Below are 27,630 nucleotides of genomic sequence, written 5' to 3'. Positions count from 1 at the left end.
GGGGATTTGCACTCGGGTCTCTCCAGTTCTGGTCCAACACTCTAACCACTATACTAACCACTTTCTTATTGCAATAAGAAAGCTTTCATGACTCAAATGGTTCACCATATTTTTAAAAAATTGTCTCTAACATATTGCATTCAAACTGTGATAACCAAAATGAAGATATTTTGAATTGTTTGATCTATCTGTTTGCAAATGAGCTACAGAATGAATGAGGGAGACTGAATATAACAGGCAACTAAAAGGAACACTCAAAGAGAAGTCAGATACACAATTACCTCAGAAGGATTAAAATCACTGAGTTCATTCAAAAAAACATACCAAGAAAAGTGGATAGGAATTAAACATGTTTGACTGGCACAAAGATTACAATAAAGAAATGGCAGGGTTTTTTGTTAGCATTTAAATCCTTTTACAGTGAGAGAATAGCAGAATTTCTAATGAGATCATAGCTGAACAAAACATGCTGGTCAATGACAGAAATAAAGTCTGATCTGATCTGATAGTTGAACAAAACATTTTTTCAACAATTGCTTTTCCAAAATTTGAATTTGATATTTTTCTATTTTACACGTAGTGTGCAACAACACAGCAATGCTGTCTGTAATTTGCCTCTAAAGTATAAGTAGGGCTGGTATTCAAGGAGAGAAAACAGGCCCACCACTGCTTAAGCCCAATGTAAATAGATGTACATGTGCCATTGTTTTCCATGGTTTGGTGACTACAGTGATAAATGAAATGTAATCTGGAGTAGGGGTATGCACAAAATCAATTTGCCCTGTTTGGTTTGAGTTCGAGTAAACCCCCCAGCTTGACTCGAATTTGAGCCAGTTTGGGGGTTTTAACATTTAAAAAAAAAACACCTTTCATCGTGGCCATGGGGGGGGGGGTTTCTCTGGCAGTCCCGCCTTTCCCTGCCAGCCTTCCCCCCAATCTCAAAATGTCCCCGTTTGTGCCAGTTCCGGCCTTTTATGGGCCTCACTGTGTGGGTGGTGGCCATTTTGGCCCTGGTCACGCAGATGGCCAGTGTGCATGCATGCCGACCTTCAAAATAGCTGCTGCCAGCACAGAGAGGCCCAGAACACACTGAAAATGGCCCTAACTGCACCATTTTGAGACTGGGGGGAGGCCGGCAGGGAGAGTGGGGAGACCCTTGTATGGCAGCAGCAGCACCCCCCAGAGGCAGTGAGCATTATTTAAAAATGTTTTAAAAACATTAGAACCCCCAACCCAGCCAGGAGCTGGCTGGGAGGGTTTGTCTTGACCTCAAGCTGGACCAGTTCAATGGCAAACCGGCTCGAGGTCGAGCCAGTTCACACTTCCCTAATCTGGAGCCAATATCCGAAGAAGCAGGTAGTAGCAGTATGAAGGAACGTGCAAGGGAGCATAGGCATTAGAGCTAAGAGACTCCCACAAAGCAAACGAAGAAGTACTTATTTGCTACAAGCAAATCACCTGCCAGATATCTAGAATTGTTACTGACTTTACCTAGGAATGTTTATAGGCTTCCTGGTCAATCAGAATGTGAGGCTGAAAGCTGACTTGGTCTGAAAATTCCATGAAAGAACAGAGGAAAGTGGGTAAATTCAATGTTTCAACTTTTCTGTTGGTTGATAATGACAGCTGGCAAAGCCGCAAGCCTGTGCATGTATATGTCACCGTGTAATTTGGCACGTCCTGAATCCATCCATTTGGTGAAATAGGAAATACTGTGTTTAGAACTGCATGGCAAAATCTGTCATTTTGGTATACTGCAAAATTTTCCTCCAGCTCTATTTCAAATGAAAGACACTCAATGGAAGGACATTAATATTACAACTTATGAAAAGTACAGTAAGTTATTTCCATTTTCATCTAGTGAGAATTGTTACACTTCAATTTTTAAGGACAATTCACATTTTTTGATCTGGCAGTTCCTTCAAATTTCATATCAGTCCTTAAGGGAAGGGTTGCTTCAGGCTGCTGAGAACTGTCCAGCTGACACAAGGTGAAGTTTACATGACAACACTGAGATAGTGAAGCCACTGTATGTTTCCTTCTTTGGCATAGAAGAAATTAGTCCTTTAAATGGTTCTCAAACATCTTCTGTAGGTTTTGTAATTGCCGTTTACCCAGTGGCGTAACTAGGGAAAACGGCACCCAGGGCAAGCACTGAAATTGCGCCCCCCCCGCCGCGCCCCCAACATACATCTGACTGACACACATGTTTCAGAAAACTTTTATTTTAAAAATTTCAAAAATTTCAAAAATTACCAATATCATACATGTGGTCAAGCTCCTATCTACCACTTCAGATTTATTTTTTAAAACTAGCCAAATTGTGGGGCTATCATTAATTTGTTTGGATAGCTCAGGTTAAAATGCTGGAAAACAACAGTATGCTGGGGCTCATGAAATCCCCAAATATTATGCGGAGTTGTACTTGGAAAAACTAAAAGAAGTGCCTGTCTAATTCTCTGCTATGCATTGTAGCATCACGATTACATAAGTTTTAAAAATAAATGGAGAATTTGACTTTTCCCAGATACTCTGAAAATAATTAAACGATATGCAGAGTAAACTGTGTCACTGCTTGGAATATATTCTAGTATTTCAGAAAGACAGTAAAAATGAGAGAAAGAGCAAGAAACTCCCAGTGGGCATTAATACTAAGGATTTCACATTGATTCAAAGACAAACTGACCATTAATAGCCATATTATTAAGACATCACATTTAACTCACTTATCACAAGAAGCAAAGTAAGAGCAAATGGATACAATCTTAGCTCATAAACTTCAGCTCAGTATTCACAAGCCCTTATTCTCTGTACATCGTGCCAATCTGAATATGTGTACAGTGACATATTATATTAATTTTAAAAAAAATTACCTGCAGTCCCTTCGGGGGACATCTTAAAGGCTGTGGGGGGTCTGCAAAGTTTCCCCCTCCTCCCACTGGCCTCTAGGGCCTCACAGGCACCATTTGAGCATGTGCGGTGGTCATTTTTAAAAATATATATATTTTAAAAATGGCCGCTGAAAACAAAATGGCCACTGTGCATGCTCAAATGGCCTCTGCGAGGCGTGGCATGCCCTAGGGCCTCACAGAGGTCATTTGAGCATGCCCAGTGGCCATTTTGTTTTTGGTGGCCATTTAAAAAAATTTATTTAATTTTAAGAAATTGCGCCCCCCTTCAAGTGGCGCCCGGGGCACGTGCCCCCCTGCCCCCCTATAGATACGCCCCTGCGTTTACCATTTCCTGACTGTGCTGCAGTCCAGTCCTAACCTTCTCCCCCAAGATGGCACTATTTTTGTTTAGAAACACACACAAAATGAGCTTGTTCTCATGACCAAATTAGGGGCAAGGGGAGTTGGGGAGAGTTGGAAGAGGATCCTGCCTCCTCCCAGAAGACAGGAGCCTGCTCTGGGCTCTGCTGCTTGCACATGCATACAACCAGAGATTTCCTCCAGTACTGAAATAGGGAGCAGGGTCCTCCTGAAATAGGGAGCAGGGTCAATCAATGCATTGAAGAAGCAGCAGAGAGACAGCCTCCAGTATTACAGCAGCTCTGCTCTGCCTGGCCCCTCTTTCCACCTGACTCTATGATAAAGATGGTTGCCAGCACTCCAGGAGCAGTTTAAATCATGCTGGTTTTGTGGATGACCAAAATAAAAGGTAGGACAGACTCTCTTCATGTCCTAGCTCAGGGATTCTCAAACTTGGGTCCTCAGGTGTTATTGGACTTCAACTCCCATAATCCCCAGCCTCAGTGGCCTTTGGTTGGGGATTATGGGAGCTGAAGTCCAATAACACCTGAGAATCACTGTCCTAGCTCATTTTTAGCCTGGGTAGCAAGTCTGAGTTACTCAGGTTCAGAGCTGTAGGGTCAGGAGGGGCCCCCACTGCTGAAGACAACCAGATATTTCTGGGTTGATCCACTTCTGCCAAGAAATTTCTGGTCGTGGGAACAGCTTCATAGAATAGCTTCTGGGAACTTCATTCCCAGCCAAGATCTGGAACTTGACAAAGTCACACTACTGACAGTGCCAAATGACAATACACATCAGAACACATATATTAGGGATGTGCAAATCTATTTGGGTACAAAATGATTTGTACCCAAATCTACCTGTTTTGGATGATTTGTGGACAAAACAAATCACCCCTGTGCTAGCTGGCCAGATTTGGGTCCAAAACAAATCACCCAGATTTCAGACCTAAAAAATTTGTAGATTTGGACCTCCATTTTGTGGTGATCTTTCTTGCTGTCTCCATTTTGTGCCAGGAACTTTTTTTTTAATCCCACCCTCCTAAGCTTCAGATTGGTGATTTACAGTGTGCAACAACTGGCTGGCAATTCTCCCCTGGTTCCAGATTGGCTCATTGACATTCAAAACTTGTGTTGCCAGGGGTGACTGACCCTGCATTGGCTAGGGGAAAGGTCAAAGAAGGGTCAAGGGTGGAGGGAGTTCGAAGGAGGGATTTTCAAACGTACTTAAAGAGGCAGGCAGCCACCATTCTGCCTTTCTGCCTCGTGGGAGAAGAGAGAGAGAGCCAGAGGAGCTTTGCTTTTCCTTGCCTGCCTGCTGCCTGGAGTGGATTCTCTGCTTTTTGTTTCTGCTTCCCTGACTGAGGAAAAGAGAAGATAATTTTTTTTCACCCCCTTTCTGCTGCTGAGAGAATCACTGCCTTCGCCTGCTGTCTATGTGAATTGATTTGGGTACAAAATGATTTGTACCCAATCTACCTGTTTGGGGAGATCTGTGGACAAAATAAATCACCCCTATGCTAGATGGTCAGATTTGGATGCAAAACAAATCAGGGGTGATTCGATTCAGGTACAAATCGAATGGGGGGAAAATTATTTGTGCACATCCCTAACACATCCCCTGCTAACTAAGCAAAGAGGCACCTTTAAAAAGTGGTAATTCTCTTTATTTAGCGGAGGGGGGGAGGAGCAACTGGCCCTATCCAACTCCAGCACAACATCCCTTCAGTGGCTGTTGCTGGTGTCTTTCTTATGTTTCTTTTTGAATCATGAGCCCTTTGGGGACAGGGAACCATCTCATTCATTCATTCATTCATTCATCTCTGTATGTAAACCGCTTTGGGAACTTTGGTTGAAACACAGTATATAAATATTTGTTGTATTGTATTATATATTTAGACTTTCCTTAGTGTGACTTGGGCAGAACTCAACAAATAGAGACAACTCTTCTTATGAAAGATTCTGCTTTTGGTAAACCTGCACATATACAATGCATTTTGAAACATTTGTTCCTCACACTGCTTAAGAAACAGAGAGGATGAACAGAACTGCTTCCACCAATGGGAAGTTACAAACTTTGTAATTCCATGTAAATGATCTAATGGACTTAAGCTGCAGCAAATAACATTGAGGTTAAATATTGTTGGGGGGAATTTGTTAGTATTAGAATACAAGGAAGGGGGGAAAGCTGTAAAGAGACACTGTGAAATCATGTTCATGGAGGATAATTAAGACTACGCTGGACACCCATCTACATGAGATTGTTTAGAGATAATGAAATCTAGCCTGCTACATGAATAACTAGATGAGCCACTGGAGAACTGTTTCATCCTCAGTGATGCCAGTGTTTGGCATGTGTGATCTAGAAAACATTAACTGTTCTCACACCATCTGCAGGAAATGAAAGCATTCCATACAATTCAGTATATAACTTACACTTAGGCACTGGAGTGATGATTCCCAACCTTCCCTTCACCAACAGATGAAGGAAAAACCACTTTTCCCTTATACAGTGGCAGTGGGGAAATATCAGTGCACTTCTTGTGTGTGGGAGATACATTGGAGACTTCATCCTAGATTCTCAGTTGCAGCTTCTCAGACACTGAAGTCTATCCAGGTGTTTAGAGTTTAAGGCAGATGACTTGACCTGCATTCCCTCCTCACACATTCACTGTACACATGGGGAAATATGAGATCATGCTCAGTTTCTGTTCCTGACACTCCAGGTACCTGGAAATGGTGTAAATATACAGTCGCTAAAACCCTACATGAATGGAGCCACCTAATGGTGCAACTTGCCTAGGGACTCGGGAGCAAGAGGCTGCCAGTTCGAATCCCAACTGGTATGTTTCCCAGACTGTGCGAAACACCTGTATTGGGAAGCATCAATATAGGAAGGTGCTGAAAAGCATCATCTTATACTGCATGGGAAGAGGCAATGGTAAACCCCTCCTGTATTCTACCAAGAAAAGCACATGACTCTGTGGTCACCAGGAGTCGACACTGACTCAACGGCGCAATCTTTCCTTTCTTTCCTACATGAATGGAACTCACTCTGCACAATCAAAAACCCGACTTTCCCAAGGCTCCCAATCATGTGTCAAGAGTCCTTCAGCTATACTGTGGGAAAGCACATGGGGTCTATTTATACCATAAACTGACTGCATATAAATAGGTAATGGGGCCTGATCCTACTCCCATATGTGTCTTCAGTGATCATGTGGGGCCAAACACCTTTCTCTGTTTAGTCTCAGTCAGACCTTTGCTTGCCCTGCTTATCCATAGCCATTGGCTTCTCCTTAGCAATTGGCTTCCTGGTCAATTCCTCAGATGTTTTGCCTGGGGTGTCCTCACCCAGGTTTGCTTTGAATGTTGTTCTAGGCAAATCACAGAAGGCAACTGCAGAACCACTCAACTCTCCCCATTCCAACTACTGAACAAGCAGGGTGTGTGTGTGTGTGTGTGTGTGTGTGTGTGTGTGTGCATATTCTTATATATTTATATATTTATTGCTCTAGCTCTCTCTCTTCTTCTGTGTCATGGGAAAGATATCCAGAGAGGGTGGTATTGTGTACATGTGTTTGTTTTATATTGAAAAGGTCTAACAGGAAAGTTGTGTAGAAATGATGTAACATTAACAAAATTGCATCAACGAACTTTAAATCTTTTTTTTTTAAAAAAACAGGACTTTTGCCCCACAGCAGGCAGGAAAGGAAGGCAATGCAGAGAAAAAGTACAATGGAATCATCTTTCAAAACAAGACTGCTAAAGAAGAGTACTTCAAACTGTAGCCTGGAAAACCTATCAGCACAATTTTACCTTTCTAGAAGATTATCTGCACAAATGTAGTATAAGAACAATCCTATCTAGTCCAGCACCCTGTTTCACATAGTTGCCCACCAGATGCCTCTGAGAAGCCCACAGGCAAGAAGTGAGGGCATGCTCTCTCTCTTGTTGTTGCTCCCCTGCTACTGGTATTTAGAGGCAAATTGCCTCTGAGGCTGGAGGTGGCCTATAGCCCCTAGACTAGTAGCCATTTATAGTCCTGTCCTTCATGAATTTGTCTAAGCCCCTTTTAAAGCCATCCAAGCTAGCGGCCATCACCACATTCAGTGTCAGAGAATTCCATAGATTAATGATGTGCTGTGTGAAAAAATATTTCCTTTTGTTGGTCCAAAATTTCCTGGCTATCAGTTTCATGGAAAACTGGCTCTATTGTTCCGAGAAAGGGAGAAAAAAAATTTCTCTCTGTCCACTCTCTTTACTCCATGCATAATTCTAATTCCACTATCATGTCTCCCCATAAAAAGTCGCCTCTTTTCCAAACTAAAAAGTCCCAGATGCCATAGCCTTGCCTCTAATGGAAGGTGCTCCATGTCCCTGATCATGTTGGTTGCCCTCTTCTGCAACATTTCCAGTTCTAGAATGTCCTTCTTAAGATACGGTGTTCAGAATTGTACGCAGTACTCCAAATGTGGCTGCACATTTTTTGAGTAAGAGCATTATAATATTTGCATTCTTTTTTTCAGTCCCCTTCCTAATGAACCCTAGCATGAATTTTGCCTTTTTCACAGCTGCCACACACTATATGTATATAGTAAGCCTCAGCCATGACCCAATTTCAACTAATTTATTCTCACAGATAACTTGCTGTTCCCCCACAATATATTCCACTAGAGAAGTGTGAACAGGTTCAGAACTGAACTGATTTGACTTTGAGCCAGTTTGGTTTGACAGTTCGGGGTCGAGCTGAACCATCCCTGATTCAGCTCGACCCCAGACCGAACCTCCCCCGGCTGTTCAGGGGATTCACGGACCAAATAGTAAAAACATTTCTATTTTAATTTTCCCCGAACATCTCAGGGGATCCTCTGAGAGCTTTTCTAAGGAGGCAGGAGGTCCGCGAAGGGTTCCCCCTCCCCCACCGGCCTCCACTATTGTAGCCATCACCTGGTTCGGGCGATCTTTGGCCCTTTCTGGGCCTTTCCCTCGGTGTGGTGGCCATTTGGAGGCCACCGTACATGTGCAAATGGCCCCTGCATAGTCTGGGCCATGACTCGGCCACACAGGGGCCATTTGCGCATGCGCCGCAGCCTCCAATATGGCCACCGTGCCAGGGGAAAAGCCTGGAAAGGGCCAAAGATCACCCAGACAAGGCAATGGCTGCAATAATGGAGGCTGGTGAAGGAAGGGGAACCTCCATGATTAGCCTCTCCCACTGCCTCGGAAAAGCCTCCCAGAGGGAGTAAGTTGGGGGGAAAACTATTTGGTCCACAAACTCCCCCGGACTGAACTGGGAGGTTCGAGGGGGTGCTGGACAAAACTGGCCCAGTCTGGTTTGGGTCTGGTTTGGACTCGAATAGAACCGGGCCATCTGGTTCCATGCATATCCCCATATTCCACACAATCAATGAATGTATAATGAACTAGGGATGTGAATGGAACCAGCTGGCCAAGTTCAGTTTGAGTCCAGACTGGGCTCAAACCAGACCGGCAAAAATTCCTTGCTCACATGGGCACACCCGGGTGTGTGGTGTGCAGACCATAGTGTGGAATGCAGCAGCACCCATGTACCATTGAAAGTTCACTGAAAGTGCTGGTGCTTCCTTAGTCTGCATGTCAGTCTGGGTCTCCTCCCACTGCAGTACCAATTCCATTAGCAACAATGTGTGTTGGGGTGTGTGCGTGAGAGAGAGAGACTTTATTCCCTCTCAGTTTTTCTAGGCTGGAGTTTTCTCACCCTCCCACTGTATGAGAGTTCGGAGCACAGCGTGATCGCGATGGGGCTCTGACATAAGGAGGATTCCAACAGGATAATCTAGCAACACTGCCTGCTACACATCAGTAGCAGCCAGTGTGAGTGCTGCCTGGTGGGGGGCAGCGAGAGACACCTTTAAGTGTAAATTAATAGGTGCTTACCTCCGTTAGCAAGGCACCTGAAAACTGCTCCAAACAGCAGCATGCTCCCCAGCACCCACTGTGGCGGGGAATCATCTTTGCCACTCACGTAGACGCCAGCAGGGGATAGGCTCTGCAGAGACCAGGTGAGTGGCAAAGGCGATCCCCCGCCCTAGGGGGTACTGCTACACATTATGAGAATGGAGTGGTGTGTCCGTTAGTGTAAATAGCAGTCACAGGAGATACCAATCTGTATTTAAACAACACGAAGATCTTAACCTTCTGTTTCCACTGCAGTCCCAATCTGGATTACTTTGCTCCCATACTGCAGCTGCTATTCATACTTAAAAAAAAAAAAAAAGCACACAGATACATTAATTGCACACTTCTTCTAACATGCAGTTACAGACTTCCTCAGGAACAGATGTCTCAGGAATCTAAACTGATTCTATACCCATTTAATTGCCATGAGGTCCCTGTGACAGATTTTGGAATTATTGTTTGCTGAGTATGTTGCCTATTCACTTTTGTTGCATACCTCACTCTCTTCGCATGCTACAGTGCTTATCTCATTCTTCCTCCAACACTACAGTTCCCAGGGTGCCCTGTGGAGAGGGAGCATCTGATACACCAATTTAAGTCGGCAGTGTCCCTCAGAAAAAAATACTGGCTTAGGTCATGATGGGAAGAGAGCTGGTCTTGTAGTAGCAGGCATGACTTGTCCCCTTAAGCTAAGCAGGATCCGCCCTGGTTGCATCTGAATGGGAGACTTGATGTGTGAGCACTGTAAGATATTCCCCTCAGGGATGGAGCCACGCTGGGAAGAGCAGAAGGTTTCAAGTTCCCTCCCTGGCTTCTCCAAGATAGGGCTGAGAGAGATTCCTGCCTGCAACCTTGGAAAAGCCGCTGCCAGTCTGTGTAGACAATACTGAGCTAGCTAGACCAATGGTCTGACTTGGTATATGGCAGCTTCTTATGATCCTATGATCCTATGATCCTGCAGTAGTAACAAATACCTCACAGTCATCACTACACTAATAGTGCCAGCATTTATAATTCTTTTAGTACCATATGTATTCAGGGTTGGTTTTGTTTATTTGTCCAGAGGTATCATTTAATGTTATTTGCATGCTCTGAAGGGGCTCTGTAAATGCTGGAAGGTACTAGTTGATGCAAAGTCACATTCACTTAATACACTGTAAAAGCACAAGAATCTCTCTCTCTCTCTCTCTCTCTTTAGGCAGCTTTTCTCTTCCCCCCCTGAATGTGTAGCATGGCCTCTTTTGGATTTAAGAAAGAGAGGCAGTGCCCTCCCAGGAATAATTGGCTCTGTTTTTCCTCTTTCATGAATTGTGCAGATATACAAAGCAACTATATTTCCCCTCCTGTTCTTTATTTCTTATTTGCATATTGACAATATCTCCCTCTTTCCCCAAATTCAGAAAAAGAAGAATTAGAGGAATGAGATGAGACATAACAGGGTGAGAAGATGAAAATGAGGAACATCAAGGGAGATGTGCCAGGGAAAAAGAAATTGAAAGGAAGCAAGAATCCCTGATCCTTGAAATGCTGTGCTTGAGCAAGTCCCTTTCAGAGGAAGGAGGGATTTTTTGTGTGTGTCAAGGGGGAGAAGTCTGAGGGTTGTAGAGAAAGAGAGAAATAACCTGAAGAAATAAACAAAAAGTTGAAAGCAGAGATGAAAGCAAACCAATACAGGATGCAAATTAAGGGAGGGGGGAAGATTTAAAAAAAACACCCACAGAATTTGATAGTATTAGACAGTGAAGTCATGCAGCAGATTTTGACTTTACATATTTTCCAAAAAGCATTCTAATTTTTTTGCTGTCCCAAGCAGGACAGTGTTGGCTGGAGTGGGGCAAGGCCTTCCTTGTACAGGCTGTGAATAGGTGACCCAGAATGCCCTGCAATGTCAGATGAAGCATATTGTCAGAGCGCATGTAGAGAAGCTGGTTGTGCATGAAGCAGCAGGAGAGTCCAGGTTTCTGTGCTTTTTCTGAGAAAAAAATGTGTGCCACCCCTGTGGCTAGTTAGGCCACATTCACATACACACTGAGCTATGAGAAAGCTGCTTCCTCATGGTGCTGGGAAAGATGGAGCCAATGGGGTTGAAAGACCCGCATGATAGGATCTGCTGCCCATGTAATTACAGTATTTATACAACTAACCCAACACTGTGGGGAAATACCACAGGGAAGTAGTCTTTATGGGGCTCCTTGTGTATGAAGAGGGCCATACTCGGATGGTCTGCACATGTGTGACAGAAATAGAGCATCGGCTCAGCACAGACAGAATAACACTGAGCATTATCATTTGCAGCCACTTGATTCTATTTCACCCCCTTCTCCACATTGGATCATTTAATAGCAAGTGTGCTTCTTTGTCAGCTAAGGAATTACCCAATCAGTTGATCCCTACTAAACCAGCACAAACCTTTCCCACCAGTTAATTGTTTTGTAACGTTATAACAGTCTAATGTTCCCTTAGAGTGCCATTTCCTGCAATGTAGAAACGAATACACTGCCTGTATGCTTAGCTTATGAGAGCTCAAAAAGTAAGCCTGCTGCCAGGGGTGGACTAACCTTTTCGCCACCCATAGGCAAAAAGGTTTTTTGCTGCCCAGAGTATGGGGGAAGGGAAAGTCCCCCCTTTTACTTTGATTTGAAAAAAAGCTGCCGTGGCAGTAGCTGTGGGGAGTGGGGGTGACTGGGTGAAGGGAAGGTGCTCCCTTTTGCCCCTAAAGATTGCTAGCAGGGGGGTTGGGCGTGTGAGTGAATTGAGAGTGTGAAAAACTTCTGAGGTGTGAATTCTCATTCTATCATAGCAAATTAGATTTTTTTTCAATTAGACAACTCTCATGACCCCACTTTTACTTTTTCACACTTACTATGAATATGAGGAAGTAATCAATTTAGCACACTTCACCTTATGAAGACAAACCTCAGAATTCACCAAAATTCACCCCTCTGCCCAATCACTCTGAAATTGGGGACGGGTGGTAGCCTCCACCCATTAGGCACTATCTACCAGCCCACTCCACTCCTTTGGGACAGATCCACTTTCTGCCCCCAATCTGCCCCAAAGACACCAAAACTTCAAATATTCCCAAAAAATCAGGCCTCTGCCCAATCCCCCTGAAATTGGGGTGGTAGCCTCCACCCATTAGGCACTACCACCCCACCCCACTCTTTTGGGGCAGATCCACTTTCTGCCCCCAAACTGCCCCAAAGTCACTAAAACTTCAAAAATTCTCAAAAAATGAACCCTTTGTCCAATCCCCCTGAAATTGGGGTGGTAGCCTCCACCCATTAGGCACTACCACCTCACCCCACTATTCTGCCCCAGCCCCCACTTTCTGCCCCAATCTGCCCCAAAGACATGAAAAATTCAGAAATTCCCCAAAAATCAGCCCTTTGCCCAATCCCCCTGAAATTGGGGTGGTTAGCCTGCACCCATTAGGCACTACCACCCCACCCCACTCTTTTTGCCCAGATCCCATGCTATGCCCCCGAACTGCCCCAAAGTCACTAAAACTTCAAAAAATCCCCCAAATCAACCATGAACCGAATCACCCGAATTTTTCATGCCCGAAATTCGGGTGATTCAGCTTGGCCCCCAAAAATATCGGGGGACATCGGGGGTGATTCGGTTCAGCCCTGAATCACCCGAAATTGCTCGTTTCGGGCACAGATCGTTCTGTGCCCGAAATTTTTTGCACATCCCTAATTTTCATAAGCAGGGGAAAGACCACATATCTTCCCAGATTGTACCACCTCATGCTGCACCTACTTCATGCTGAAATATTTCGGCACAAGGAGAATTACCACATCATGAAGGAAGCTTGGGTAGAACCCTTTTCAAAGACATGCTACTCTTCCACAGATATTCCATTTGATATTGTGGAAGCAAATTTATAATTTCCATCTGCAGTATATAGTGGTAAGGGCTATACTGCATGTTCATCCTCACAGCCAGAAAGTTGTGACATATCTATTTTTATTTATTTATTTATTTAAAATATTTATACCCCGCCCCTCCAGTGCAATACTGCTCTGGGCAACGTGACTTCTTCCAAGACCAGATTTACCTCATTACTCGGATGATCAGTTCTACTGACCCAGAGCACTTCCGTCTTATCTGGATTGAGTTTCAGCTTTTTTGCCCCCATCCAGTCCAGAACAGCCTCCAAGCCCTGGTTCAGAGCATCCACTGCCTCCCTGGTGTCTGCTGGCTTAAAAGATAGGTAGAGCTGGATGTCATCAGCATATTGATGGCACCGCAGACCACACTTACAGATGACCTCTCGCAGGGGCTTCATGTAAATGTTAAACAGCATGGGAGACAGAATAGATCCTTGTGGCCAAAGGCCAAGGGGTGGAGCAGGCATCCCCCAGCACCACCTTCTGAATACGACCCCCTAGGTAGGAATGGAGCCACCATAAAACCGTGCTCCCAAGTCCCAACCCAGAGAGACGTCCCAGAAGGATACCATGGTCGATGGTATTGAAATATCTACGTTCACTTTATTATCTCAGACTCCCCTTTCCTTGACTTGGTTATATCTGACTTCCATGATTCCTTGCCTGTTGCCTGGCTCATGGCCTCATCAGACTTCCTGCTTTTACATGTCTAATTTACAAATTATTTTTGTAAATTAATTTACAAAGCTTGCCTAATCTTGAACATACCTGACCTGGATTTCAAGATACTCCTCAGACTAGGAGAATTTCTGCCTAGTCTGTCCTATTTCCTGTCCTATCCCAAGGACTTTATTGTACCTTGGACAATATTTATATTTATTTATTTTATTTTATTATTTTATTTTATTGCATTTATATACCACCCCATCCATATGGCTCTGGGCAGTGCACAGCAACAAAACAAAAAAACCCTGTGAATCAGTTGTTTTAAAACAATCATTACAAAACAATTCTGAAACAGTTTAAAACCAATAACAATTAAAACATTTAAAACAGTTTAAATACCCTGGAAGGCCAGGCCAAACAGGTAGGTTTTAAGGGCTCTCCTGAAGACCAACAATGAATTCAAGCTACAGATTTCTGCCAGGAGTGCATTCCATAGCTGAGGAGCAGCAACAGAGAAGGCCTGCCTCTGAGTCTCCACCAGATTTACCAGTGGTATGGAAGTCATTTTGCTTTGTTCAACCATTCTGAAGCCATTTTCTGTATGTGTTATGCCAAAAGTGCCTGAGCAGAAACGCTTAGCAAGTAGTGGACAAAATGACAGCTGGACCATTCAAGGTTTTAAAAGTAATAACCAACACTTCGTATTTTGCCCGGGGGGTGGGGGAAGCTATTTTGCCTATAAAACATCTTTTACCACTACCAGAAGACATTCAGGCTTGGGTTTTGATGAATCTAGAGTTCTAATGGTGTAGAATTTTCTTGTGGGGTTTTGAAATTAATACAATATTGCTACATGCCTTTCTAGTCATACCATAAGGGTATACATTTTTTTTTTTTTACTGACACAGAACTCTTTATCAGACAGGATGATGAAGCAGCTAATCCTTAGTGAGAGAAAAAGTCAACTTCATATAAGTGTTCTTATTCATTTATGAAAGATATTGGCTTAATCACAAAACTCTTTGTTCTTCAAGCTGCAACAAATAGAATACATTGCCCAGCAGGTGCTTACAAACTGTTGTAATGAACCATGACATTACAACGATCCATTATCAGGGTTATTACAATAGTCGATAACCCCCAGCTGGTCAGTTGTATTGTATTTTATGTGGGGTTTCTTTCATCTTTCCAAGAACAAGCTCTGTAAACTTGCAGATGCATGATGCAGTTAGCATAAAAAGAATTTGTAATATATTGGCATTAGATGAGTGTGTGTGTGTGTGTGTGTGTGTGTGTGTGTATGGTGTAAACAGAAGCTTAGTTTGATGCATTTAAAAATTCAATCACAGAATCTTGCAACTCCAGTTTGAGACTGAGGTACAGCCTCTACCAGTGGTGTTGAAGATAGCCCAGAGTCAGTCATCCAATAGGCAGACTCATGCCATTGCCTAGAGCGTCAATTCTTGGGCGACGCTGCAGCACCCTGGGCAGAAGTCAAGTGGGCCTGGCCCACTTCCTGGCTGGTCACTGGTTCTCTCTCCTCCCCGCTCAGCAGAAGGCATGTTTACAAACCAAGGTCCGTGCACTGGTTTGGTGCCACAGGGAGGGATGCAGGAAGCGGAATCTTTTTTCTTTTTTTTTAAAGAGAACAGGTCCTTACCTGCTCTCTGCCACTGCATGCAGCTTCCTGCTGTGGTGGTGCTTGTCCCAAGAACCCGTGCATAGCACCAACATAAACATGGTGTCCACGCATGCGCGAGCCCCATTTGTGCGGTCAGCATGGTGTCGCTATGATCTCACAGAATGGTTACCAACTCTGACTGAAGCTATTCCAAGATATTTTTCCCTCAATATTTTTCATATCAAGTCATTTCTAATATCATAATAAGCCACCTAATGGTGCAGTGGGGAAGAAACTTGCCTATCGAGCAAGAGATTGATAGTTCAAATCCCCACTGGTATGTTTCCCAGACTATGGGAAACACCCATATCAGGCAGCAGCGATACAGGAAGATGCTGAAAGGCATCATCTCATACTGCGCGGGAGATGCCAATGGTAAACCCCTCCTATATTTTACCAAATAAAACCTCATTGCCCTGTGGTCGCCAGGAGTCAACGCGGAATCGACGGCACTTTACCTTTACTTTAATATCATAATATCAAGATTTCTAAAGGATTTCTTTGCAGTGTAACTCCAGTCCTTTCTCATTATTGGTGTCCAGTAATTGGTAGGAGTGGTGTGGGGTCTCCCCAACCTCATCAGCTGCAGCTTGGCAGATCCACTACCACTGCTGATATGCTTGCATTGTAGTTTTGGTTTTTGAGAAACAAACTATATAGCATCCTTAATGCTTATTACAGTTAAGTTATTTCCTAAGCATGTAACTAATCCTAGGATGTATTGAATGATGTGCAATTAGGAAAGTGATTGTGCAATAATTTTTCTGAGATAGATGTTCTAATGTGAACATAGACATGTCTCACCCATAAAGGCTTCCCCAGTAATGTAACAAGAGAAATGATCTTTAGATTAAGTGGAATCCATATACAAATGCTTTCCTTTGACTGGAATGCTATCCCTGCTAACTGACCAAGAAGGCACCTTTTAAAACTGGTGATTCTCTTTATTTAGCAAGGGGAGAGCAGCTGGCCCTATCCACCCCCAACACAGCATCTCTCCAGTGACTGTTGCTGATATCTGCCTTATGCTTATTTTTAGATTGTGAGCCCTTTGAGGTCAGGGAGCCATTTTATTTATTTAGTTAATTAGATAGATAGATAGATAGATAGTTCATTATAACTATGTAAACGACTTTGGGAACTTTTGTTGAAAAGCAGTATATAAATATTCATCATATTCGTATTTGACTAAATGAATGACAAGCTCCCATAAGAGCTCCTATGCATATCAGGATACACATAAAATCATGTAAAGTGACAAGGCAAAATAAAGAGAACATAAAACAGCATATAAAACATACTCAATACTCAAATTATTTGATATTTTTGATGTTATTTGGTTGCCTCAAACTGAGTGAAAACAGGATATCACAAAATCAAGAACATTGCAAAGTCATGCTCATGTCTCTCCAGCTCAGTTAGACAGTTGTGGATGATTGAACACAAGCAATACACTTATTAATTAAGCTATTTTTTTACAATTGGCAAGCTAGCACAGCCTTATCATAAATAAAGGAGACATAAAATGTATGCCAGTCAATCTGCACAGCCAAGATCCTGAAAAATCAATCATCCTGGTGGCCATTAAAGACATGTTTTTAAAAAGCTGTATATGGGGAACTTGTGAACACATGAAGGACCTTGAAATAAATGGTTCACTGTGACCTCTATGGTTTATTAATAATAATATAGGCAGATAATCATATACAGAGATGTGTGGGATAAGGGAAGGTGCTGTGGTCTTTATTCAAAATGAAATGGTGCAAAATCAAATCAAAGCATAAAAAGGTACAAATATCCATGATTATCCACTTCTGATATCAACACCACATATTTTGTTGCTGTGAATAAGTGTTCAGAATACTCAGTAGGTTTGAGAATATTGTAGAATCTACAAGGTGGAAAAGCAGCAAATGGATATGCAAGATGACGTGCAATTAAGTTAATTTTGATGGTAACTCACATGGGGAAGATCCAGCAACAACTTGGATTTGCATTGTCTGTGCTTTGGAGATGGGAACCTGATGCACATTTAAGTTAATTACAGATCATAATGCACAACAATGATTGAAAACTACAGTGTAAACATTGCATATTTGCTTTTGCTGGAAAAGATTCTCAGCCAGTCTGAAGAGCAGATGCCAGACTGAACAGCAGCTGGAATACTAGCAGGAAAGGCTTTGCAATCAAACACATTCTACACATTCCTGCAAATACAAATTAAAAAGGATAACATAAATCACATACAAAGGAATAACATAACAAATTAAGTACAGTGTGTAGAGACGATACATATCACAACGGAATGTAAAAATATAGCAGTGGTAGTATTGGTGGTACTGTTAATAATAATGGTGGTGCTGTTAATTGGGGGTGCTGTTAATAATAAAAATACAGTGCATCTCTGTACATGGTGCTTTACAGGGTATAGCAAGGTCAAAATCAATCCTGGTATGAAATTTGAGGATGGACACACCACCTTCACCTGTCTTCATGGCTACATAAGAACATAAGAACAGCCCAAGGCCCATCTAGTCCAGCATCCTGTTTCGCACAGTGGCCCACCAGATGCCGCTGGAAGCCACAGACAGGAGTTGAGGGCGTGCCCTCTCACCTGCCATTACTCCCCTGCAACTGGTACTCAGAGGCATCCTGCCTTTGAGGCTGGAGGTGGCCCACAGCCCTCCGACTAGTAGCCATTGATAGACCTCTCCTCCAAGAAATCATCCCCTCTTCAAGCCATCCAGGTTGTTGGCTGTCACCACATCCTGTGGCAGAGAATTCCACAAGTGGATCACACGTTGTGTGAAAAAGTACTTCCGTTTGTTGGTCCTAGACCTCCTGGCAATCAATTTCATGGAGTGATTCCTGGTTCTAGTGTTGTGTGAGAGGAAAAAGAATCTCTCTCTCTCCACTTTCTCCACACCATGCATGATTTTATAGACCTCTATCATGTCTCCCCGCAGTCATCTTTTTTCTAAACTAAAAAGCCCCAGGTGTTGTAGCCTTGCCTCGTAAGAAAGGTGCTCTAGGCCCCTGATAATCTTGGTTGCCCTCTTCTGTACCTTCTCCAGTTCAACAATGTCCTTTTTAAGATGTGGTGACCAGAATTGTACGCAGTACTCCAAGTGTGGTCGCACCATAGTTTTGTATAAGGGCATTATAATGTTAGCCGTTTCATTTTCAATCCCCTTTCTAATGATCCCTAGCATGGAATTGGCCTTTTTCACAGCTGCCACACATTGAGTCGACACTTTCAACGAGCTGTCCACCACAACCCCAAGATCCCTCTCTTGGTCCGTCACCAACCCAGTCATGCCTGCTGCTGCCATGGCCATGATTGGCCGGACGAACCTGGCACCCACCCCCCCACTTGTGCTTGCATGATATCTCCAGGCAGTGCGGCGGGCGCTCCCATTGGCTGGTGGTGGAGAGCACCCCGAGCTGATTGGACCACCCACTGCCAACAGTTTGATTTCTCCGTGCATGCACGCTGCACGCTGCGCTGTGCTGCACATGACTGGGAGCCTTTCGAGTTTTGACGCGGCCGCTGAGGGAGTCAGGGAGAAACTAAGCAGCCTGGGAGCATTCGTGCTATTTTTGCCCACTGCCTGCTGCATACACACTTGAGAAAAACAAGTGATATAAAGTCCAGTTCTGGCCTGAACAAAGTTTTCCAGACAATGATTTATAGCTGCTACATGACAGTTACAATTGTGGGATGTTCAGATGGCAAACTGCCCTTCTCCAACATTTTTCCTGATGATTGGTCCTTCAATGCATGAAATAACAGTCTTTAAAAAGTTGCACATTTAAACAGTCCTTAAAACGGCATTGTTGAATACTGCAGGAGTTAGGAGGAGCTGTGTGGGAAAGTAAGTGTGAGTTGGAGGTGTGGCTATGCCTAGGGTTGCCCTTGGGAGCGTTGGCCCTGCCTGGCATGCCTCCTCCATCCCACACCTGAAAGCATCTCTGCAATCCTCTTTCCTGTGACCTACAGCCCTCTTCCAGGCAGTCACTGGCTAGCTTTCTGGTGTTTTCCCTTACCTTCATCTTTCTTCACTCTCTCTCTCTTTTTAGTTAATAATGATATGTTGTATACATGCTTATGAGTTATGAATATTTGCACAAGCCTGCAGACCCACTACTAGCCATAACATCTGTGGTGTGGGTTTGTTTTTGTTTTTTGGAGGGTGGATGTGGTTACCTCTGGATTCTTCCCTGGGCACATGTGCCTTCTATTCCTCCCCTTTGAAAAAATAAAATGCTATAGAGTATTTGCATGAATGCATGTTTGCACAAGCTGGAAAAGAAACATCAACTGCTGGGCATGTATGAGGTCTGCTGACTATCAGGACTTCAGGTCATGGCTGATTTTGTCAACACCATAGATCAGTTCTTATTTGAGATTTGGTCAGCTTTAGCACCCAGCTTCAGCTTCCTCTTTGGTTTCTGTCTGTTTGATTATATTGGAAGCCTTTTAGTGGCTAATACTCCATTTTGGGGTAAGTGCTTACTTGCCACCAGAGGAAGTAGCCAATTCCACTTTGGGAATAGCTTTTTGAGTCCAACACATGGAGCCCCAGTGTGTGTGATAAATATAGGAATTCAGTTGGAAAATAGTTGGTAAGCCAAGCTGAAGCATGGCTTTCCTACTGTGTACATATGGTCTTACAATAATCAGGTAAATAATTATTATTATAGTAATAATTATGGTGTGAACCATAATCAGGCTCTTATGGCTGTGATGCTATCTCTTCATTCCAGATATCTGATTCATTATTCCAAAATGTTCTTAAACAGGACCTCTCTTACCCCCACCCCTGCAAACTGAATTGAGGACACAGCACTAGGGGAAAGGGAGTTCAACTCTTTTCTGACCATCATTTTCCTGCTCTAAATTGCCTGCCCTGAGACTGCTTCTTTTCCCACTGGGGAAAACGTGGATATTTTCCTCACTGGGCCAAATGGCAGTTGGCGGGTGGAGATTTAGAAAAGAAAATGGCATGGATGAGTTTAGCATAAAGACTGCAAGCACAGCACATTATAGTTATCCAAGCTATTGTGAAGGGAAAATGTTTCTTAATATGTCAAGACAAGCTGTCCACCACTTTCAGCAAGTTAAAACTAATACTTTCATATTTGAGAGCCTCCATGGGTCAAGGCAGACTCTGTGATCTTGCTCTGCTGAGTGTGGAAAGAGAAGAAGCTGAAAAAACGAACTTTGATCAGATCATAGACCAATTTGCATCAGTGAAAGCAAGGAAGGTGCAGTTATAATTTTCAGATAGTGCCATAATTTGTTAATTAAAAGATTAACGAGATTGACTTGTATTTTTGAGCTGATATTATGGTAAAGTTATCTGAAAGATGGGTGTCAGATGTTTGGACAGGGGTTCAATTTCAGTGCTTGCCCTAGGTGCTATTTTCCCAAGATACGCCTCTGCTGCCGCCCACTGCCAGCCTGGCTTTGCCAGCAGTGCCTACTCATTGGGGCCAAGTACTTCACTTGTCCCCAGCTCCCTGCGGGCCACATCAATATGGTCTGATCAGTGCAACCAAGCTGCCACAAATTAGGCATGCCAAAATCAGGCACTCAGTTTCTCAAGGTCACACAGCATGATGGTTGTGTCATGAGAGGTGGGAGCAGGTGGGCTGCAGGCAACCACTGGAGTCCAGCAGCCAGGAGCCATTCCTTAGCCTGCTCAGTTATACCTATGCTAATGGCACTTTATAGAGTTACATAGGTAACAACAGACAGGTCACTGAACCCATGGAGCCTACAATTAAAACAGACAATGAGACAATTAAAAGAAGAAGAGGGAGATACATGGGCTGGCATCCAAATTTATGCCGTGTTGGTGCTAAGAGGAAGGGGATATTCACCAATCTCCCTTCCAGGACCCTCAGGGACATATCTTCAGGAGCTACAGTGGGCTTCAGAGGGAAGAAGAGATTAATAAAAACCACCCCTCCCCATAGTACAGTGCACTGTTAGTCTGGATAGGAACTATCCAGCCAAGGAAATTAAAGAATGAATGTGCAAAAATTAATTATCCATATATAAATGTTTAGCATTTTGTGTCCAGAACACTTCAGATGCACCATTTTGTTACAATCCTTACAACACTCCTATAAGATTCATAGGTAATATTGTCCCTATATGGCCAGGAAAATGGCCATATAATATTGTCCCTAGATTGGGCCAGGAAAATGGCTTGCCTCTGGTCAGCAGGAGAATTCATGGCAGAGGCAAAATTTGACATGTGGATTCTTAGCCACTCTGCTACTACACTAGTTGCAGAAGAAAAGTCTAAGGCCACACAAGAAAGTAGGTTTTGGAGAGTGACTTCAAAGAAGACACATATGCCTGTTTTGTGCATATGAGGAGGAAAGGGGAACACAAAGCAAGAGGTGCTAAAATTGCAGGAGTGGGGTCATAGGCAGGAACTAGCAATTATCACTGACATTGTGACAATGCAGCAAAATGCTTTCAGCAGTAGCAGCAGTAATGGATTAAGGAGAAACAATTCTAATAACAATGCAAACAGAAAACAAGAGATGTAGAAAGATTATATGAAGATCAGGAGAATCACTCATCACAGACAAATGCAGTAACTAGTAATTTACTAGGCATATTGTTGATTTTTTAAAAATCAGGTGTCAGACTCCCAGGGGATGAGGTGGACTCCTAGGCCTTCTTGAACTCCAGAATGACTGGAGCACCCCCTCAAATGTCAGCCTCAGGAACAGCCAGGAGAGGAGGTTAGCTTCTCACCTGAGTCCTCCTCCTGGCTTGATACATTCAGCCAGTTCCCTCTCCTGAAGAAATCCTGGCTCCCATGCTCAGAAGCAGCTCCTCCTCCTCAGCTGCCTTGTCTTTAAATACCCCAGTGCAGAGCTGGCAGGGCTTAAAGCCGACTTCCAGCCCTGCCCTCTTCCTGACCTTGCCTCCTGTTTCCTACCACACCCAACCTAGCTGTCTCCCTAGAGCTGTTTCCTGCAGCTCTCCTTGGCTTGCCCTCTCAACCCCACTGGGATCTGACCAGCCTGGGCCCTTCTCATCCCCACTGCCCCCTAAAGGGAACAAAAACCTCAAAGGAGGGATGCCATGCTCTTCTTCAGACTCCACAGGGCCACCCAAGTGACCAGGTAACATGGCATCCTGCCAATAGGATTGCCTTGAATGACTGCCTTGAAGAAGGAAGGCAAGACATGTAAAGGCTGCTATGAGCCTTGTGAGTAGAGTGGTGGATTCTGAGGCAATCATCCACCTCTGAATGTCACCATTTATACTTTACCATTTCACTCCGCTGCCCCCACCTCATCACATTCTATGCTGTTCCAGAAGGTCAAAAGCAATGTTTCAAGGGACAGTGGAACAGAGGAGCCCTATTGATTCAGCTTTTGCCACTCAGAATCCAGTCTTGCAGAGTTTGTGTGTATAATTGTGTGCATGAAGCATACAGTATACAATTTTGTTTACATTACAGTATATAGTTTTGTTTACATGATATACAACATAGTTTAAAAGAGGCAACCACATGGACACAACTTCTGTGTCATTTTCTATCCAGTACTTGTGGATGGTTTAGGTTCAAAACACAAGGGTGTTTCCAGTTCTGGAAACACAAGATCCCTCTTCAGACATTATCCCCAGCAGCAGCATTCATGCTTATAGTGTTGCAATTTGTGATTGTTTAGCAAAGCACCAAGAGGAAGTTGACCACTCTAGTTACGAAGTAGTACAGAGCCATATTGTTGCAGTTAAGTCAAGAACAAGCATAGAGATTGTAGTGCAGTATAGATTTATTAGGTTAAGTACATTTGAGATAAGAAAGAACTTTCGTAACTATGAGCTAAACAGTGAATGGGGGGGGGGGAGATTCTCCTATCTGCTCTCCAAGGAGAAAGGAAGTAGAACTGACTCACTACAGGAAATACCTGAGGAGTCAAGGCAGGGGTGATAGAGTAGAGGCAAAGCAGGGACAGGTAAGGAGACCCTCACTAACTACCTCTACTCCCAATGCCCCTAGTGGTCAACAGGATAGTTGGTGCGAAAGGTAGATGCACTGGAAATCTATCTCCAACATACAGGGCCAAAAGTAGAGAGGAAGTACCACCTCAGCACTGTCATTCACTCCCTCCAGCCAGGCGCTTATGGTTATGGTGCTATTTGTATGAAGGGGGAAGTAATCATGAAGCACTTTCATGAGTGGCAACCTCATGCAATCCAGGTTGCTGCTCACGGAAGTGCCAGTCATCATGATTAAGGCACTTTCCCCTTCATACAAACAGAGTTGTAACCATGCAAGGCCAGCTGGAGGGAGGGAGTGACATTGCTGGTTAGGATTTCCTTTAGTGCTGTAAGTGTGAGTGCAGCCGCTGGGGCAAATATCTGAAGATGGCTAAAGATGTATCCATAAGTGAAAACATGTTCCAATGCTCCATTCTTTGGTTTTGTAAAGAGGTGTATGTGTGCGTTTTTGCATGGTGTTTGTCTACGTGTGCACATGAGGTAAAGCCTGTTAGCCTAATCTTAAAACAGGACTTTTGAATTAGTGTACTTTTGATTGTACGAAGAGTCCATGAAGATTTGTTCCCTGTTTTCCTGTTCTTCAAGAATTTGTCCCAGAATTAACTTGAAAATGAGTAAAAGGCTCTGGGGTGACATAGTTAATATGAAGGATTATAACTTCTGGTGCTGGATTTAATTTCCACAATTACTGTCTGCACAATGAAAACAGAAAAACTGTATCATTATAAGCTCTACAATGTTGATATAATCTAAATTTTCATTTGAAAAAGGATTTCTTGAAGAGAGATGTGGAGCAAAATAATGTTTTAATGATCTTCCACCTGCAGGTCTTATTTCCTGCTTGCAAAAGTTCTCAATGGAATTTGACTGCAATTTACAGAGCCATAAAATCATCTTCAATTTTCACTCATCTCTTCATTTGAACTGAGTAGTTTATTTCATTTCATTATTTTTGTTCAGTAGATATAGTAGGAATATACATATTAATTTTCAAGATATATAATCATTAGACAGAGTTGACAAAACCCAGATTTAGCTAAAGATATCAGCTGTTCTCTCTCTCTGGCCGCATTTGCAGATAACAGCAATCTGCAGGTAGACAAACCAGACATTAATTTTGGAACTGTGAATTACATTGCAGACATTCATACAACCGTAGCCTGGCAACTTCCGGTTTCAGGGCAGGGGAGCTACTCCCTCTTCCTGGTCCACTGAGATTGCATCCAAGCAAGCTCCATAGCGCTCACATTGCCAGACTGTGGGAAAGGCGTTGGAACATCTGAACGGTGGCAGCCATTGGCCACAATCTTTAAGGGGGCAGGGCAGGCCAATGTGACTGTGCCTTTTTGGAATGAACCATTTGCCCTTGGCACAGAAAGGGCATTTAAATGCCTTTCAATGCATTTAAGCCCTTCTCCTAATGGCAATAGCTCCACCACACTTGCATTAATAATGAACAGAGGGGAGAAAAAAACACACAGAAGGAATAGAACTGCCCAATAGAAGCAACATCATGAACCTGGAAAAGAAAGAACATTACAGATACTTGGGCATTCTCCAGGCTGATAACATTGCACACACTGAAGTTCAAAGAAAAATTGGAGAGTTAGAAAAAATCCTGAAGTCCAAAGTCAATGGCGGGAACACCATATAAGCCATAAACACCTGGGCTATACCTGTTGTCAGATACACTGCAGGAATAATAGACTGGACCCAGGCAGAGCTAGAGACGCTAGATCGTAAGACCAGGAAAATCATGACCATCAATCATGCTCTGCACCCCCACAGTGATGTCGATAGGCTATACCTCCCTTGCAGCTCAGGTGGAAGAGGAATGCTGCAAGTCCATCAAACTGTAGAGGAGCAGAAAAGAGGCCTTGAAGAATATATCAAGGACAGTGAAGAAGATGCACTTCAGATGGTCAATAACGAGAAACTATTCAACACCAATGAAACAAAGCAGGCTTACAAGAAAGAGCAAGTCAAGAACTGAGCAGAAAAATGGAAAAATAAGCGACTGCATGGTCAATATTTGCACAATATAAGTGGAAAATCAGACATCACCAAGACCTGGCAATGGCTTAAGAATGGCAACTTGAAGAAAGACACAGAGGGTTTAATACTGGCTGCACAAGAACAGGCACTAAAAACAAATGCAATAAGAGCAAAAGTTGAAAAGTCAACAACAAACAGCAAGTGCCGCCTTTGTAAAGAAGCAGAGGAAACAATGGACCAACTAATCAGCTGTTGTAAAAAGATCACACAGACTGACTACAAACAAAGGCATGACAAGGTAGCAGGGATGATACACTGGAACATCTGCATAAAATACAAGCTACCTGTAGCCAAACATTGGTGGGACCATCAAATTGAAAAAGTTGATTAAAATGAAGATGTAAAAATATTATGGGACTTCCGACTCCAAACAGACAAACATCTGCCACACAATACACCAGATCTGACTGTAGTCTAGAAGAAAGAAAAACAAGTTAAAATAATCGACATAGCAATACCAGGGGATAGCAGAATAGAAGAAAAAGAAATAGAAAAAATCACCAAATACAAAGAACTACAAATTGAAATTGAAAGGCTGTGGCAGAAAAAGACCAAAATAATCCCAGTGGTAATTGGCGCCCTGGGTGCAGTTCCAAAAGACCTTGAAGAGCACCTCAACACCATAGGGGCCACAGAAATCACCATCAGCCAATTACAAAAAGCAACTTTACTGGGAACAGCCTATATTCTGTGACAATATCTATAACAACAGCAACAACATTGACAATAAAATTCAGCCATCCCAGGTCCTTGGGAAGGACTCGATGTCTGGATAAAACAAACCAGTCAATAACACCTGTCTGACTGTGTGAAATAAAATAATAATAATAATAATAATAATAATAATAATAATAATAATAATATGGATCCAATGTCCAAAGGGGATCAAATATTCAAAGGGGAGAAACTGGGTAACAGTTCAAACGCCTCACTTACCCATTGCGTCTGGTGGGGCAGCAGCATGCAAAGGGCAAAAACTTGCCAAGAGCTGCAGGTGCTTGCTTCCCCATGGGGAGGGGTGTGTGTCATGCCCCACAAAAAGGGAGAGAAATTTGCAGGTTCCCCAAATGCTTCTTTACTCATTGGAGGCTGCCCCCTATACAAAGGGGATGAACTGTGTAACTGCTCCAACTGCATACTTCATAGGAACATAGGAAGCTGCTTTCTACTGAGTCAGACCATTGGTTTATCTAGCTCAGTATTGTCTACACAGACTGGCAGGGGCTTCTCCAAGGCTGCAGGCAGGAATTTCTCTCAGCTCTATCTTGGAGAAGCCAGGCAGGGAACTTGGGACCTTCTGCTCTTCCCAGAGCAGCTCCATCCGCTGAGGGGAATATCTTACAGTGCTCACACTTCTAGTCTCCCATTCATATGCAACCAGGGCAGACCCTGATTAGCTATGAGGACAAGTCATGCTTGCTACTATGGCTCTCCTCTCCAACCACCTCTCCTCTCCAACTTCCCTATTGGGCTCGCTGCCTGCACTTGTTTTCTCCCACATCCAAAGTTGAGAGACTGCAAACTGGTCAAGTGCTGCACCTGCTTGCTTCTGGTGCGTGTGTGTGTGTGTGTGTGTGTGTGTGTGTGTGTGTGTGTGTGTGCTTTCTGACACACCAAAAGATGAGAGACTTGTACAATGTGCAAGCAGCAAGATGCTATGGTCTCTATGGCCCTTTCCTCAGATGGTGCTCGCTTCACGCACACCATCTGCCCCAAAGTTACAAGCGCAGCAGGGCATTGGGAGATTGATTCATTCATTCTGCTTCTATACCGCCCTTCCAAAAATGGCTCAGGGTGGTTTGCACAGAGAAAGAATAAATAAATAAGATGGATCCCTGTGCCCAAAGGGCTCACAATCTAAAAAGAAACATAAGATAAACACCAGCAACAGTCACTGGAGCTACTGTGCTGGAGTTGGATAGGGCCAGTTACTCTCCCCCTGCTAAATAAAAGAGAATCACCACATTAAAAGGTGCCTCTTTGCCAAGTTAGCAGGGTTTCAGTAGACAACTTTCCAAAAAGGGGTATTAGCCCCCCCTCCCCCCATGGAGGGTATGCCATAGGTTCCTAAGTTCAAATGTTTATAGGCTCATTTTTCTGT

Source organism: Hemicordylus capensis, chromosome 4, assembly GCF_027244095.1.
Source record: "Hemicordylus capensis ecotype Gifberg chromosome 4, rHemCap1.1.pri, whole genome shotgun sequence".
Taxonomy (NCBI): domain Eukaryota; kingdom Metazoa; phylum Chordata; class Lepidosauria; order Squamata; family Cordylidae; genus Hemicordylus; species Hemicordylus capensis.
Note: the sequence above shows the minus strand (reverse complement) of the source record.